Source organism: Mixophyes fleayi (assembly GCF_038048845.1).
Source record: "Mixophyes fleayi isolate aMixFle1 chromosome 4 unlocalized genomic scaffold, aMixFle1.hap1 SUPER_4_unloc_2, whole genome shotgun sequence".
Taxonomy (NCBI): Eukaryota; Metazoa; Chordata; class Amphibia; order Anura; family Limnodynastidae; genus Mixophyes; species Mixophyes fleayi.
The window spans coordinates 323,519-341,651 of record NW_027445888.1 but is presented as its reverse complement, the minus strand read 5'-3'; the positions used below and the strand labels follow the sequence as shown (position 1 = coordinate 341,651).

The 18,133-nt window shown below is 41.7% G+C and overlaps 3 non-coding genes across 3 annotated transcripts; all 3 read left to right on the top strand.

Moving 5' to 3' along the window:
* Window positions 1–5,582: 5,582 nt before the first annotated feature.
* On the top strand, window positions 5,583–5,655 carry TRNAK-CUU (transfer RNA lysine (anticodon CUU)). Its single transcript has one exon. It is a non-coding gene; the product is annotated as a tRNA-Lys (tRNA).
* An 8,910-nt stretch (window positions 5,656–14,565) lies between these two features.
* Window positions 14,566–14,638, top strand: TRNAK-CUU (transfer RNA lysine (anticodon CUU)). The gene has a single exon. It is a non-coding gene; the product is annotated as a tRNA-Lys (tRNA).
* A 2,659-nt stretch (window positions 14,639–17,297) lies between these two features.
* Window positions 17,298–17,370, top strand: TRNAK-UUU (transfer RNA lysine (anticodon UUU)). Its single transcript has one exon. It is a non-coding gene; the product is annotated as a tRNA-Lys (tRNA).
* The last annotated feature ends 763 nt before the right edge of the window (window positions 17,371–18,133 follow it).

Sequence of the window (18,133 nt, the reverse complement as noted above, 5' to 3'; positions counted from 1 at the left end):
GGGACAGATGACAATGTGATTAATTCTGTTGTGCTAGAGAAAGACAATGTTTCTACCCAGGTAATGTGCTCGGAAGATGCTGTACCAGGTAACTGGGAGGGAGGGCAGAGTGAAGATGTATATTCTGTGCCTGAACCAGCTGCATACAGAGCGATTGAGCATGTGGGGCAGACACATAGTCCTGACCAACGGGAAGTAGCGAGTGACAGCAATTCTTACTTTGTTGCTGGGACCTGTAGTTCGAATGTTCACCACTCAGATCTACATCTGAGTTCTGACCATTCGTCTGAGTTTTCCATAGAGACAGGGGGGTCAGTTGCTAGCCCACACTCACTTAGCCAGCCGTCTAACGGTTTAGAGGAGATAGATGAGGGGCCCATACTCCCGGCTACTCTACATCCCCAGATAGATGAGTCCAAGGGGGAGGGGAGTGTCCTGTTATGTAGGCCCCAAGATAAGAAGTGCATAGGGTGTCCCACTGACAGGGAAGGTTGTAACTGGGGAGTAGGGCAGAGTAGAAGTAGGTATTCTGCTGTGCCAGCCTTAAGGGGTTCCCACTTAGAAGTACAGTATCAGGAATTCCTGGCCATTTTTCCCTCAGGCTTTCACTTAGAAGACATGAGGATTAGAGACAAAGTGCACACTGTACCAGGGTTGGTACATGAGAACGTGATGCAGGCCCAGACCAGCCAGAAGCAGTGGTATGATTCCCCTGCCAGGATGATAGAGAGAAATTTTCATGATAATCGGTTGAAGGCTCATAATGACAGTAAGAGCCAGCTAGCAGCTATTACAGTGGACCCAGGGGGAAATTAGATGAGATGATCTTGGGCACTGACCTGTCAGTCAATGCCCATGCCATCTCTTGAAGGGGGGAGATGTCAGGATAAAGCATAGATCTGATATGCTGAAATAGAATATTGGATGTCAGGACCCAAATAAATCTTTGCATGAATATCTAAATTAACCTGATGGTCAATTCAGATAAAGGTGTGACCAAATGAAGTCAAGAACATGTAATTGAGTTAGGTAAACCCTTTGTGCAGAGACCAGCTTTAGATATGCAGATCACAGACATCCATTGTATTTGATCATGTATTTCCCTAGCTAATTTACTTCCCTTCAATAGGTAGTATAAACACAAACTAACCCCTAGGTGTAAATTAGAGAGCTTGCATTTATTTACAAGGGATAATTCATAACTGCAGGGTAAATAGGTTGTATCAAATCAATCCATTGATAAGCTAGTGTAACAGTTAAAGACGCAGCGTCTGATGTAATGGTGTTTGGAGGTTTTTACATCCCAGTGTGAGGAGATAAGCCTGCCACTTTTAGCAGCTTCCAGGACATAGCACTGTTTGCTTGTGACACTTGAATAGACTTGTAGGTACCGCTCAGCATGTGGTCTGGCTCAATGAGGCCAGGGGATAACATAGCCTATATGTAATACTGTATAGACAGAAAGAATTCAGTTTTAAAATATGCCACTTAAAATCAATAAAAGCAGAGATCAACCACCTATTCCTCAATAGCATGATGAAGGGCAGCTCATATGATAAATTAAGAATTCTGACCCACAGAGAAATGAAGAAAAGGAGTGGAAGCTCTGCGAATGCCCTGTACTTAGGCATGTTTGATATGAAAAGATGAACAAAGTCATAGGGGATTTGTTAATGATAAGATTGGATCGATGTAACGCTGTCCAGGACAAATATATCACATTGTAGAATTGGTTAATAAATCAGGCAACAGGTAAATTTGGTTTGAAAAGGTGTCCCAGGACACAACCCCGATTAGCATTAACCCTGCCCCTGTGAATGCCGCACCCATTTGAGGTTGCTTAAAAATCTGTGTTCTGAGGGAACAAATTGTCAGACTTTTGGGGATCAATCTAATTGAAGGACTGTCCATTATTTCTGCCTGCCCCAGGCATACAGATTATTATATGTAAGTAATGCTCTGTAAGTTATCTCTTTTATTTTAAACTGTTTGCTTGTTATGTCAAACTTATTATTTGTTTATTCCTTATTTTTCTTTATATCTGAATGCCCTGTACCTTTTGTATATTAAATCTAAAATTTAATAAGTTGCGTCCTTGATACTCTAAATAATCCATAGCCTTTGTAGAGGAGATTGCTCGTCCAGGTAAACCCTTGGAATGCCAGTGTGTGATTTGTTGATACATTTGATTAACAAGCTGTGTGTGCTTGTATGTACATTTGTGTAACAGTCTGGAGGTGTGAAGAGTTAACCCTGTGTGTGCTGGTGGAAGTCTTGCTAGTTTGTGGAACTAGAAGCCTGTGTGCCAGTGTGAGATAGTATATTGGGGTCCTATTGGCCGTACCCAATAGGTGGTGGCTGTACCTGAAGTGTCTGGTGGTGTGAGAGCGCTGTGTTTGGGGGCGATTCCGTAGGTCTAAGAACCTGTGTGATAGGTGAGAGAGACTGCGGGCTGAAATCGTGTGTGACCTCATACAGCAAACACCCCAACGTCACGGCAGCTGGGAGCGCGTTCGTGACACCTTGTTTCTCTTCACAAATGGGACGGCACCTGTCACGTGGTACACGTCCCATGTGACACCAATAGCAGCCACACATGGGGGAAGGGGAGGACGGATCGTAGGAATCCGCAGCCAATGATAGAAGGTGGCTGGTCTCGGAGGAGAGGCCAGCCACCAAGTAATAGAGACTTGGGCCAGTGCAGGGACCGGCCCAAAATAGTCCTTTTTTTCTGCCCAGCCCAGCGGGCATATGCCCCCCAGCTCCCCGTCCCAGCCCGCCTCAGAAAATAGTATTGATACGGCACATTAAAAAAAAAAAGAAACACTGATAAAATGACATCAGTTTTAACATAAATATATATATATATATATATATTATATATATCAAAATTATTGACATGTTATAAATGTTTCTTTCTTTTTAATGTGCGGTGTGTGTATATATATATATATATATATATATATATATATATATATATATATATATATATATATATATATATATATATATATGTAGACACACACAACAAATATGTTATGGGATCCCCTATTTTGTTAGTAATTAAAGTACTTATGCCTTTTCTATTAAATGTTTAATTAACATATACATACACATACACATATACATGTGTGTATATATATATATATATATATATATATATATATATACACATATATATATACACATAACCACATACATACATACATACATACATACATATACACATACATATTCCAAGTGAATGTGTGACTCACCTTGGCAGCCACGTTCAGCACAGCATCCCAGTAGCTTTTGGTATGTGAGGAGCTGCTGCTGCACATGCGCAGCAGCTCCATTTCGGCCATCTTAGAATAGCCTGATGTACAGCACCGCGGCTGCTGTACATCAGGGCAGCTGTCAAATTCTGCGGGGGCGGTGCGCCTGCGTCAGGGGGGCCGCACAAGCAGCAGAATCGGATCACCAACTGACAGGTGATCCAATCAGCTGGCGGCCGGCGGCGGGGGGCCCTCAGAGAGAGGGGGGCCCGGGGCACGTGCCCCCTGTGCCCCCCCCTTAATCCGGCCATGAGTAGAGCGAGAAGGGGAGTCTGGTCTTGCTGTATCTCTTCTCACAGGCCGCACACAACATTGCATTTCTTATTAAATATTCCCCAGTACAATGAGATTTTAAGGTAACACCCTTTGAGAACAACATGAACAGTGGGCCAACTGCCATTGGTGCAGCAGGTGCAGTGCACCAGGGCCTATGGAGATAATGGGGACAGCTGCACAAGGAACTAGCCAGCTGTAGGTCCCGGTTCCCTCCTCCCCACTTAGCTGCACAGGGGCCCACAGCTCGCTAGTTCCACCTCTGACAGTGGGGAACTATGAAGGTATAGTAGATTACTTAGAGTAAATTTGGATGATTAGAGCAAGGGACGTAACTAGATATAACAAGATTTTGTAAGGACCCCCATGTACCAATGAAGAGTGAAAAAAAACATATATACAAATGACAAGTGAAATGGACCTCACATCTACAGGCCCTATAACCGCTGCACACCCTGCTACACCTTTGATTTGTATCTTCCAGGGGTCAGAACTTCTTTGATCCTTTCACAGCTGTGCAGACCAACACAGGATCACAATTCCCAGCCAGTCCTTGCACCAACAAGTGTCAACTGAACACCCACTCCCAACTGCTTTACCTAACTGCCTAGGGATTAGAGTTTAATCTCTCCCATTGTCCAACACTCTAGCACCCCCAGGAGAGAGTGTGAAAATGCCCTGGCTCTCAGCTCCATTGGAGGGTTTAATCTGAAGCTTGCTGGCTAGGCAGTGGTGATGGGTACTGCCTACCTCACACTCAACCCCTGCTGGGATTGGCTCCTGCATGTATGAAAGACAATAGAGAGCATACACAGGGAACGATGTCAACTTTATTAGCTGGGCAGCGGTGAACTATGTCCTGCAGGTTATCTCCTGAGATGATTTCTGAGTCTCCAGCCTTCAGTCACCAGAAGCCTCCTAGATAATTATACATTGGATATTGTATATACAGCACATTGGTTAGATACATTTAACAACCCTTTCCAGGGACAATGTAACTGTAGACACTGCACCTTTGGGTACCTGAACATACTTGGAGGGGGATAAATCTCATAGTTCGGTTACTCTCACCTCTTTTCTTTTCGGGTTGAAGGTCTTGGCACACATACACCAGCAAACTGGGAATCTGCATTATTCTGCCAAAACTGTTTCTCTAATATCTCTTATAATGTTTTTTTTGTGCTTGTTTTTTTTTTTGTTCCCCTATTCTCATGCCTTCTGTTCATATGTTATTCTTTTGGACCCACATTTCTTTGTTACTTTTGCTATTCAAGCTGTTTGTTGGGATTACAAGATTTTATTGAATATTGTTTTTATTTTTTTTAAAGAACACTCTGAACATGACTTAAATATATTATTTAACAAGAGCATAGGCATAAACTAAAATAGGATACATAAAAGAGAAGGTCTTAGATGAAGGAACATCTTATGAATGCACTAAATGGCCCTCAGTGTTCCAGCCAGTGGCTGGCTGGGCTGGGGGGCAGGGGGACATCTGTCCCCTGAGTCGGTCCCATAGTGAGCTACCATTAGCTGGTTCACTGGGCCACCTGCATTTTTCCTCAGGCTGCTGAGTTGAGTCTAAATTTACCAGCCCTGCCCTGGATCCAGCTGCTCAGCCTATGCACCAGGTAGGTGGATCTCATGCAGTTTGGCCAGTCACGTGTGCCCCAATTGGAAAGTGATCCAGTTGCTTGGCTGGCTGCCAACAATGGTCTATTTGTGGACAGCTTCACAAATCAGAGAACTCTTAATACCTTTTATTTGAGTTACAGTCAATTTTAGACCACGTGGGGGCGCCTTCTGTGCAGTCAGAAGATGTTACCACACACAGGTCAAAAATTGCTCATCATCCAAGACATAAGACCTTCTCTTTTATGATTGCTTTCAGTTCATACAAATGCTCCTGTTAAATGATACATGTAAATCACATTCACTGCACAACACCCCTTTGTGCATTAAGAACCAGTTGCCCAGCATTAAGAACCAGTTGCCCGGCTAGCTCAGTCGGTAGAGCATGAGACTCTTAATCTCAGGGTCGTGGGTTCGAGCCCCACGTTGGGTGATCTCTTTTTCAAAATCTCTTTTGGTAATGAGTATGTAAATTCTGATAAATAAATGTATATATATCAATTTGAAAAATTAATCAGCAGGTTTATTAATGATATCTACAGATGAGAAGTTTGGATTCGGAGAAATCCAACAGATCTGAATTGTGGTGTACAGTGTCAAACTAAGTCATGAGTTGTTTTCTTGTGCAAATTTTGAATCTGAAAAGGAGGCCAAACGTATTTTCTGATAAAATGGCGCATATCTTCTATATTTAATCCTCCACCCTGCTCTCAGCTGCCGTTTAAGAAGTGATAGCACGTGGGTAGGATGTTTGCTGTAATTCTATGCTCATAAAGTAGGTTGTAGAGGGATGTACAAGGTGAAAGAGGTCATGTATTTTGAAATAGCTGTGATTGTACTGCACAAATCTTATCAGTGTATTTACAGATCAGTCTGTAGGCAATGTAGGCTGATATATTTGATAAATTGTGTGTGAGAAAGTGAAGAGAAGACAATCAGTGACTACCGGTATTAATAGTATATTAGTAAACTAATTAGGTGTGGTCGAAAAATATTCTTTTTTGCTTTTAAAATCAAAGTGTTCCAATCTGAATGCAACAGTGTGAGGGACAGTATCACTGACCACTGTCGAACTACTAAACAGCAAAATAACAAGGTGCTCCTCGACTCTGAGCAGCTCCCATCCCCAGGATAATAATATTTTTTGTAGGAACCAATTGTATTGTGGAACAGTGTCTGAAAAATTGCAAGGTAAAAGTCCCTCCTTTCCAGGGGCGGGCTGGCCCGGGGGGCAGGGGGGCAGCGGCCCCCAGGGCCGCTCGGTCGGACAGCTATTAGGGCCGGGGTTAGGCCAGCCGCCCCCCGGATGCAAAAAACACCACTTTCCCCTGCGGCCGCATCTGATGACATCAGATGCGGCCGCGTCAGCGCACAGGCGGCCGCATCACATGACAGGGGATGCGGCCGCATCATCAATGACGCGGCCGCATCCCTTTTCATGCGATGCGGCCGCCTGTGTGCCCCCCGGCCATCCCTCTCCCAGACCGCGCCTGCTCCTTTCCCTTTCTAACTGGGCGTTCAGCTGGCGTGGTGACAGCGACAAGTAGCTCCAACTTTAAGTAGCTTTACTCCTCTTGTCAGTAGTTCAGTCTACAGGTCAGGAGCATGCCAGTACTAGTAAGAGGTCAAGTGGGAAGAAAGCGCAACAAAGCGTGCTTGAAATCTAAATGCTGTTTTTCAATCTCAAAGAAAACATCAGCTCTTGATATAAGTATTAAGGGAAAAGTTTCTGATGCATGTGGTGATTTGTGTAAAAAAAATGAAAATAGCTACCATTCCATTCACCACAGTGGCAGGAAAAGTCTCAGACTTTGCCCACTTTTTGCTAGTAGTGGTCCTGTCACTGCTGTTACACGTACTAGAATTCCCACTGCAATATAGAGTGCACAGCACGGTCACGCATCTCCTGTATGTTCCAATGCACCACCTTCTTGCTCTGCATGTAGGTCTGTCACCTCCAAAACAGCCACATTAGTGCATGAAACGAACACTGAGACTGACTAACAAATTGGGCACTCACAGAATCCTGACAAGAGTGCTATATATGAGTCTGACATTTCAGATTCTACAAACATATGCAAACAAATCTGGCGCTTATACTCTATAAAATCTCAAAAAGAACACAAAAAAGGTAGTCCAAAATATGTACGTATTTAAAAAGTCCCAAGAACAATGTCCTCAATGTTCATATGGTTCCAACAAGATTTGATCCCAAAAGGAGGGTATTGTGTATCCAGATATGGTTTTCCACAAATGTTCATACATATAAATAAACAGAAAAAGATCGTGTTATTCTGTATTCACTTATATTTTGCTACGATCAAAAAACCTTATAATGCCCGTGTAGTATAAAAGGTATTTTAATTATCACCATGTGTGACCAGAAGTTCTCCACTGGAACAAATATGCACTTACACAGGAGGATATCTGTGACTCCAAAGATGGTAGTGGATTACACTTGTAGATCTTCAATTAAGTCCACATAATTCTTTGAGTATAGGCTCAAAAGAAAAATAAGAGTGCTCCAAATGGTGCATTACCATAATAAAAATACATTTATTCTAAGCACAATATAAAAACAAATAAAGAGGTATAATCTGAGTGAAATCGCTTATGAACCTGATAAGGTTGGACTCTTACCCCATGTGGGATGATCTTGCGCATGTAGGGAAACCTTTTTATCCCTCTCCAGAGGTCGGGTTCCCGGCTGGTTACCGCTGCATACTTCCCCACACTTGGGTTTGAAATCCTCTCCTCTCAGGAAATCAGCGTGTTCTCTCTTCGTCCTCCTCGTCACCGCCTCTGCCTGTTCACTGCACAGGATCCTGCCTCTGGGTAGTCTGTTAATTAACTTTCTCCGCAATAAAAGAATAAAAAGACAGATCTGCCGGCTCAGATTGGGATTTAGAACTTCTGCAATGCTAGTATGTCATTACGTCTAGCTATGAGTGGAGATAGGGCAGGGGGACTGCACTGCTGGTGCTTCTACTTCTCTGCCCCGTGGCCGGCGCAGCCCCTTGTGGCAATGAAAGACATCTACGTTACAGGCCGAAGTTCAGATTTCAGATTCTGACACTGTAATTATTAGAGATGAGCGGGCTCGGATTTCCGAAATCCGAGCCCACCCGAACAGTGCTGATCCGGCGGGATCCGAGCACTGTTCGGGAACTTCTGGGCGCCAAACGGAGCCAAACCGAGGCTATGACATCCAAGTCTCGCGTCGGATCTCGTGAGAATCGGATGTCATAAATTCAGCGCTAGCGGCCGCCATCTTCATTCTGGCTGCGATCACTCGTGAGAGAGGTTGCAGTTAGGGAGCTCCTGTCCTTGTTTTAATATTAGTGGTACTTTTGTGCATTGTCCTGTGCTCTGTCCTGCTGAGTCCAGTGGTGCTTTGTCCAGTGCTCTGTCCTGCTGAGTCCAGTGGTGCTATGTCCTGTGCTCTGTTCTGCTGAGTCCAGTGGTGCTATGTCCTGTGCTCTGTCCTGCTGAGTCCAGTGGTGCTTTGTTCAGTGCTCTGTCCTGCTGAGTCCAGTGGTGCTATGTCCTGTGCTCTGTCCTGCTGAGTCCAGTGGTGCTGCCTGTGTCCTGTGCTCTGTCCTGCTGAGTCCAGTGGTGCTGCCTGTGTCCTGTGCTCTGTCCTGCTGAGTCCAGTGGTGCTGCCTGTGTCCTTTGCACTGTTCTGCTAAAAAATAAATTAAAAATTATACAAAAATTATAAAAAAAAAATGTAAAAAAATAAATTTAAAAATTATAAAAAAATTATACAAAAATAATTGTAAAAAAAATAAATAAAAATATTTTAAAAATACTAGGTACTGCTGTATAACTCCAGTCCAGTGGTACTCTCCTGTGCCGCAGATAATTTGTAAAGGCTTTGCAGAGTGTGTGTGGTTTAGGGGTACGCTCTCTTGTGCTGCATATAATGGAGTACAAAAATTTGGACCATAAAGTAGGGAAAGATCAAGACCCACTTCCTCCTAATGCTGAAGCTGCTGCCACTAGTCATGACATAGACGATGAAATGCCATCAACGTCGTCTGCCAAGGGCGATGCCAAATCTTCAACACCTGTGGCTGCGAGGAAAAAGCTCAGTTTTCCTAAAAGAGCCGCTGGCGGGGATGCTGAGAACATCTGGTCTGGACTGCAGGACCTGCCAACCATTGCAGACATGTCTACTGTCGCTGCATTGGATGCTGTCACAATTGAAAAAATGGTGGAGGATTATTTTGCTGACACCATCCAAATAGACATGTCAGACAGTCCATATTGTTACTGGCAGGAAAAAAAGGCAGTTTGGAAGCCCCTGTACAATCTGGCTCTATTTTACCTGAGTTGTCCCCTCTCCAGTGTGTACTCGGAAAGAGTTTTTAGTGCAGCAGGGAACCTGGTCAGTGAGCGGCGAAGGAGGTTGCTTCCTCAGAACGTTGAAATAATGATGTTCATAAAAATGAATTATCAATTCCTCAATCAAGTACAGCACTGCCCTCCAGATAATACAGAGGGACCTGTGGTTGTGGAGTCCAGCGGGGACGAATTGATAATGTGTGAGGATGAGGAAGTACACACTGAAGGGGCCCAGGAATCAGAGGATGAGGATGAGGACGGCATCTTGCCTCAGTAGAGCCAGTTTAGTTTGTACAGGGAGAGATGAATAGCTTTTTTTTGTGTGGGGGCCCAAACAAACCAATCATTTCAGCCATGTCCTATTTCAACAACATCAGGGTGGGTGGGAGGGCCCAAGGACAATACCATCTTGCAACTCTTTTTTTGGCATTATGTGCTCTTTGGGGCCTAGTTCTATCTCCATCAGAGATATTCCTGCAGGCCATGTCGCCGGCACAGCTATGTTGGTGTTAGACGTGCGCTGCATACTCTGTCTGATTTAGCAGAAGCTAACCATTGGCCTTGATAATCAAATAGGCTTTCCGTGATATTACATTGACAGGGATTAGGCTAAAAAGAGTGTCATGGTATTTGAGATCCCTACCTTACCTACACACAGCGTATACAGCGCTGCTATTTGTTCTATCATATTAATGTTTAGATAGGGTCTCTCCATATTAACACACTCCGCTTGCTCACATCACCCAGTGAAGCAAGCGCTATATAAGTGCCAACTTTTATACACGTTAGGAAGCGTCTTTAACGAGAATACAGTATCTATATAATTGTGAGTGCTTTAAGATCTTACATGACCTTTAATCAGGCCACTTTAATGGCTGCTCTATTGCAGATCTCTGTACAGTGATCATCATGCATATTTTTGCAGAACCAATTTAAATATATAAACCGGGTCTCCTAGAATACGTACTATTTTATTTAAAGGAGTTTTAAGGGGCATTACACTCTAATAGAGAGACTCATCATTTCTGAATAAAAAAATGCTCTAATTCTTGTTAAGTTCCCAAAAAGAGGAACTGCCATTTCTATTACTACTTTCTTTCTTTATGTAGTTCCCAAAAAGAGGAACTGACATTTCTATTAATACTTTCATTCTTTATGTAGTTCCCAAAAAGAGGAACTGCCACTTCTATTACTACGTTCATTGTTTGTGTAGTTCAAAAAAAGAGGAACTGCCACTTCTATTAATATTTTCATTCTTTATGTAGTTCCCAAAAAGAGGAACTGCCACTTCTATTACTACGTTCATTGTTTGTGCAGTTCATAAAAAGAGGAACTGCCATTTCTATTAATATTTTCATTCTTTATGTAGTTCCCAAAAAGAGGAACTGCCACTTCTATTACTACGTTCATTGTTTGTGTAGTTCAAAAAAAGAGGAACTGTCATTTCTATTAATATTTTCATTCTTTATGTAGTTCCCAAAAAGAGGAACTGCTAATTCTATTACTACGTTCATTGTTTGTGTAGTTCCAAAAAAGAGGAACTGACATTTCTATAACTACTTTCTTTCTTTCTGTATTTCAAAAAAAGAGGAACTGCCATTTCTATTGCTACGTTTTTTTTTTAGTAGTTCCAAATAAAAATAACTGCGGCCTTAACTGCTATGTTGGTGTTAGACGTGCATCCGGTGTCCGCCATCTGTGCAGTGGTATTCAGACCAGTTGGAGGAGGTATTGTGGCCCCGGTACCCAGTTGGGTACCAGGGCCACTCCACTACACAGTCCAGATAGCTGTGCAGTGGAATTCAGACCATTTGAGGGTTTTATATTGTGGCCCCGGTACCAAATTGGGTACCAGGGCCACTCCACTACGCAGCCCAGATAGATGCGTATCAGATATTAAACTACATTCAATGTTGGGGCCAAATCCAAAATTAATTAAAATGACCTGTCATCGTCAAAAACAAGAGGTATTGATGCGTTAGAACTACACCCTGTATATGCTGCAGAGGATGTAGGAGCAGGCAGCTGTGCAGTGGAATTATGACCAGTTTAGGGTGAGATATTGTGGCCCCGGTACCAAATTGGGTACCGGGCCCACTCCACTACGCAGTCCAGAAAGCTACCTCGGTCCAACGTTTTGGACTAAAAACAATATTGTGAGGTGTGAGGTGTTCCAAATAGACTGGAAATTAGTGGAAATGATTGTTATTGAATGTTATTGAGGTTAATAATAGCATAGGAGTGAAAAACAAAAAAAAAATAGATTTTTAGCACTTTTTATGCTTTTTAAAAAATAAATCAGAACCCAAAACCCTAAATCAGAACCAAAACCTTTCGTCGGGTGTTTTGGCAAAACAAATCAGAACCCAAAACCTCAAGCTAATCAGAACCCAAAACCCAAAATCCAAAACACTAAAAGTGCCCGGTGCACACCCCTAGTAATTATAGAGCAGTCTCCTTTCAAAATGTCTCACCCATTTGTGTGGTTCAGTAGAAATGATGACGACTTAGACATAGAAACTGAGGATGCCACTTTGGAACTTGCTAAAGTGCAACAGGATGACTGGTATAATTGTGGATTTGAAAATGTTGGAATGTGTTGTACTTGAATAAGATAATGGGGAGGATAATGAATGTGTCCAAGTAAGTCAGCCACCAGTGATAGCCACTCAGGACCATGATAAGCGCATTGTCATGCCAGGGGATAAGACCAAAAAAGCATATTTTGTGTGTCGAAATATATCCCAAACCACGCAACATTTCAGAAAGCATCTGTAGCCTTTGTGATGCCACAATAAGTAGAGGTAGTGGCGTTGATATCTAGCACCTCATCCCTGTTATATTATTTGCAGCTAGTTTTTCAAGTAGTTTAACAAAAGGTGGAAAATTGTGTATAGTAACAAGCAGTTTATCATCAGCTAACTGCAGAATGGATAGATACCTCATGCAGTCTTCACCTTCATTATCAACCTCCTCTTTATTAGTACTTAGTCCAGCATCTAATTTTCCAATTCCAACTGACTCCCCTAATGCAATCTATGATTCCCAAGAGGCATCCTTATATGCTACAGCTTCTGCATCTGATGGGGATAATAATTCTTTACAGAAGGGGACGAAGAAGAGTAAGCATAATTTTAAACAACAATTCTCTGAGAAGCAAGCGTTTGAAGAGGAAACAAGTATGACAGTCAGCATCCTGTTGCACAGCGGATCACTAAAGCCAAGAGAGCTAAGTTAGGTGTGTGTCCAATTTCCGCCATCAATGCATCAGGTTTTAGCCGTTTAGTTGAGGCCATGGGTCCATTCTACCAGATTGCATCTCAAGTCTATTTCTCTCAAACAGCAATTATTCACCTGTACCAGGAGGTTAAACAAAAAGTAATTCAGACCCTAGAAATCTAATTGTACCGACTATCCATTTAACTATAGATATGTGGACAAGAGGTACTGGTCAAACAAAAGACTACATGACCGTAAGAGCCCACTGGGAAGATGTATCGCCATCAGCAGCAGCATCGGCAGTTTCATCCTCCTCCTCCTAATTGTTTCAGCATAGTAGTGTCAGCACACAATGCCAGGTCATTCACAGGCAAGTTACTCTCTGTATCATTGGATTCACTGACACCAGTATGTTTCTTAATCTGTTGGAAAATCTCTGGAATGTTATAGCAAAATGGTTCACCCGGCTAAGAATCTCCTCAGGATTCCTCATCGCTGATAACGGAGCCAACATTGTAAACTGGGTGGTGCAGAATTTTTTAAAAAATGAGAGGTCAATGCAGGAAATGCTTTTTGTGGTGTGTAAAATATCTGGGAACTTTTGGCATTTAGTGACCGAATGAAGAACATTTCACCAGCTGCAAAAAAAATATCATCTGCCATGTCACCAATTAAAGCAAGAGGTAGTAACAAGGTGGAATTCCACACGTTATATGCTTCAGCGACTAGAGGAACAGCAACAAGCCATCAAGACCTACACATCAAAGCATGAGATAGGGAGAGGGGGGATACGTTACCTTACGCACATATAGTTTTTCCCACTCCATGGGACTATAAGTCAGGACATCCAAGTGACTGTATCTCCTTAAGCTAGTGGGGTAAGGGACATATGATGTGGTAAACTTGCCTGGCATATATTTGCTGTGTGTACATAATAATCTAGTGATTGTTTTTATTACAATAAATGTATTGCTTTACTTTCTTTACTTTCTAACTGCATTTGCCTGAGTGACTAATAAGAACCTTAGAAGGTACTGGGTAGGCTTCCCTGGCCTAGGAAGACACCCATGGGTGGCCAGCCAGAGTAAAGTGGGTAGAATTGGGCCAGAAAACAAGGTACATTCACAGAATACTTCCTGCTTCCTGTCTGATCAGAGCAGTGTTGTAGGACCGTACTCAGCAACAGGCAGCCTCACGATGCACAAGGCTCCCTGTTACTTACCACTAACCACCAATTTCTTTGGTTGTCTCCCTCCTTCCAACCGCGCCGTGTGAAGAAAATTTTTCTTCACATGGCGCAATCTCTTTTTGAAAAAGTCTTTTGTCACTAAGTATGTAAATTCTGATATAAATTTAAAAATAGATTTGTCAACTGGTTTATTCATGATTTCATAGGATCTCATTCAGTTTGGCCAATCACATGTGTGTCCCAATTGGAAAGTGACTCAGTTGCTCAGCTGGCTGCCAGCAACGGTCCATTTGTGGATAGCTTTACAAATCAGAATCAATCAGTCTCCTCCAAATTCACTCCCCATCTCCCTTCATCCCCTTCCCACTCTCTCTTTGCTGTGGAAGTCACTTATTCCTCTTTGCCCTGTGCACCTGTTCTCAGTTGAAACGTGTGTTTATTTGCACTTTGTGTTGTACAGTACTTTATACTGTGTAATAATAATAATAATTCATGTCAATGCTCTAGTTAAATGATGTATGCAAATTATGCTCATTGTACAACACCCCTTTGTGCTCAGAGCAAGTCTTCATAAAGTTTGCTGTAGATGCCCGGCTAGCTCAGTCGGTAGAGCATGAGACTCTTAATCTCAGGGTCGTGGGTTCGAGCCCCACGTTGGGCGATCCATTTTGAAAGTGGTCTTGAAATCTGCCACTAAGTATTATAATTCGTATTTAAAAAGATTCCTCAGCTGGTCTATTCATGTATGTTTATTTATTGCCGTTTTCATGGTAGACATGAAAGATGCCATTCATCATGATATTGGGTCTGCAGTTCATAAATCTTTTATTTCTGGTTTAAACCAAATTTATTACATTTGTTTTTTATGCTTTTTTTAAAAAAAGAAATTGTTGTTTATATATTACATTATAAACTTAATTTTTAGCAATTTTACTTATTATCTTATAATAATAATAATAATAATTGTGAATGACCTCACATGGGAGTAATAAAAGGATCCATAAAAAAGAAGTCTTGGGTTAATAAAATTACTATATAGTTCACATATTAAAACCTAATTCTTTATAATGAGGGCATAACAATGCTTGGTTGTCTTGTGTTTGTTTATAGGATTTTGAGCTCACTGTATACCTTCCCATTGTGTTGTCCATAGGGAAACGCAAAAAAATTAGAACAAAATGCATTACAAACACAAATGGAACACTATTGCAATACTAGTAAAAGTAGCAGTGTGTATCATACCTTACAACTTGTAATGTTCTGCAGTCATCAGGTGCTGCATGTGCAAAAATGGGGCATACGCATGCTTATGTGGGGTTGTAGCCATGTCACCATGAGGCGTGACCATTGCTTCCAAAGATCTGGGCCGACCTTCGTCGCTTCGCTAAAAATATCACTTCAATGTAATGTGCATCTGCCAAACACATTTTTATTTAAACTAGAAATAAATGTCAATGTCAAGATGAATGGCTCATGTGTGGGGTTGCTTCTCAGCCAAGGGAGTGGGCTCACTCACAATTTTGCCTAAGAACATAAATACAGAATGGTACCAAAACATCCTCCAAGAGCAACTTCTTCGAACCATCCAAGAACAGTTTGGTGATGAACAATGCCTTTTCCAGCATGATGGAGCACCTTGCCATAAGGCAATAGCGATAACTAAGTGGCTCGGATCAAAACATCAAAATTTTGGGTCCACGGCCAGGAAACTCCCCAGACCTTAATCTCATTGAGAACTTATGATCAATCCTCAAGAGGTGGGTGGTCAAACAAAACCCCTCAAATTCTGACAAACTCCAAACATTGATCAGGCAAGAATGGGCGGCCATCAGTCAGTATGTGTCCCAGAAGTTGATTGACAGCTGCCAGGGCAAATTTCAGAGGTCTTCAAAAAGAAGACTCAACACTGCAAATATTGACTCTTTGCATAAACTTAATGTAATTATCAATAAAAGCCTTTGACACTTACGAAATGCTTGTAATTATACTTCAGTATACCATAGCAACATCTGACAAAAGATCTTAAAACACTGAAGCAGAAAACTTTGTGAAAACCAATACATGTGTCATTCTCAAAACTTTTGGACATGACTGTATATTTCTTAGCCTAAGCTAAGGAGCTATGTTCTGTAGTTTATATGACTAGTAATGGATTGCTTTGATAATTTTAGGACTATAAAACGCCTTTGTTTAACCTTATGTAGTGTTCCTGCAATGCCTGCATGTAAACATTAGCTCATTATGGTTTTGTAGGAGCACCTCACCCGCTACTCATTCATTAACACTTCTGCCTCTCTAAGTGAAGGAAGAGAAACCAATCAGAAGGAGGGGGAGGTGCTCTTACACAATGTCAACCAGGAAGCGCTGTGCACCCAATTTGACTACATGTAGTGTATGAATGAGTCACAGCTTACACTGCTCACCCTACCCCCTCCTTCACCTGTTACTCTGTAGCTCAGCAATGCAGATCAGCTTTACACTGAGTGTTATTTATCAGCTCTGTGACCTCTATGAACAGATCAGTGGCAGAGATATACTTACCCTTAGGTTTAACCCTTAAGAAGGAAGCCAATGTATGCATGAAATGTATTAATGTTATCCTTTAACAACATAATTTTACTAAAGTCCTTTCAAGTTCATCTGAAGTTTGTGACTAAGTAAAATATATGTGAATATACATACAACGTATGTTCATTCACACATCACACATCTTCTCAATAGGAAGATATGTGTATTTGTATTGGCACAATTAGAAAAAAATCACATGGAGCCATTATTGTTACACAAATATACATGTTTTATTACATACAGCCATAGACAACGAAGTATATGCATTGACTGCAATTTTAATTCCCTTTAATTTCACTTTATAAGTAAATACTGTCACTTTATTAGTTCAACATTTCACATTTTGCTACTTTTCTTAAATCAGGAAAAAATAATATTTTACTGATACTCAATAAAGTTTAAGAATTGTATTATTAAGTGCTCCAATTGTACAAATCTTTTCTCTTTCCCTTTTTTCTATAGTGCACACTGAACTTCCTCCTTTTCCTTCCCCTCTTCCGTATGCAGAGTGACCTCCATGTGTTCTGAAGAGAAGGTCAAGTGATTCGAAGGTCGGTTTCCCCCGATCTTCCTTATTCTCTGCTTTAAAAAAAAGCAGCCAGGCAGGTCGGCGCAGGTGAAAGTTTGGTGGGCCGCCTGTTGCCCACTACTACTCTAAAGGATGGACTGCAGTAATTAAAATAATTTACAAGTTTGTGACTTTGTCACTCAAGTGATCATTTAGAATTGACCAAACCAGAAACTCCACAGGAGCCCGGATAGCTCAGTCGGTAGAGCATCAGACTTTTAATCTGAGGGTCCAGGGTTCAAGTCCCTGTTCGGGCGCACTTCTTTTTTTTTTTCCCCCCTTCTCATTAATAACTTTTATATAGCTCTTGTTGTTAATTTGCTTTTCATTGAAGTACAGCAGACCTTATAATGGGTTAATTCCCTAATTATCTCAGCAGAGGCAGGAAAAAACATACCAAACAGAAGAAAACACATATATAAGGTGGCTCCTCCTTCACTCTGGTGTCTTTAGAAAACTCACCAAGCTGTCATACGAAAACATGAATATAGATCATGAGTGGGAAAATTGGGTTTAGTACTTCAAAAAAAATAAATTAACAAGTAAAATTCTATTATTTCCTTTGCTTACTCCATGGCAGCCATTACAATGGCATACCTCCCACCTGTCTCGATTTTGGCGAGATTTCCCACTTCGAGAGCTGCAAAAGGGCAAAGCCTAAAAAAAGTGGGTGGAGTTTTACCCAAAAGGCGCAAATTTGTAGGTGGAGTTTGGTCAGAACGGAAGGTTCTTATTTTGTCCTGATGGTAGGAGTTATACATAAGTATAAATCAAAAGATGGGCTTAAGAACAACAACACTGATAGTGCTTTTGTTTTGCACTTGTACCCCGCACACATTAAGGTGCTCATCTTCTCTGCTGGAAGCACCTCTGTGTGAAAGTATGCCTCAATGTCTTTCAGTATTTTTCTCCAAAAACAGTGTTTGGTATAGCATTTATGGCTTAAATTATGACTGTAAGAGAACATCATTATTGCATGTAGCAAATTAGTGTGTAAAGAATTTTACAAAGCTCGGAATT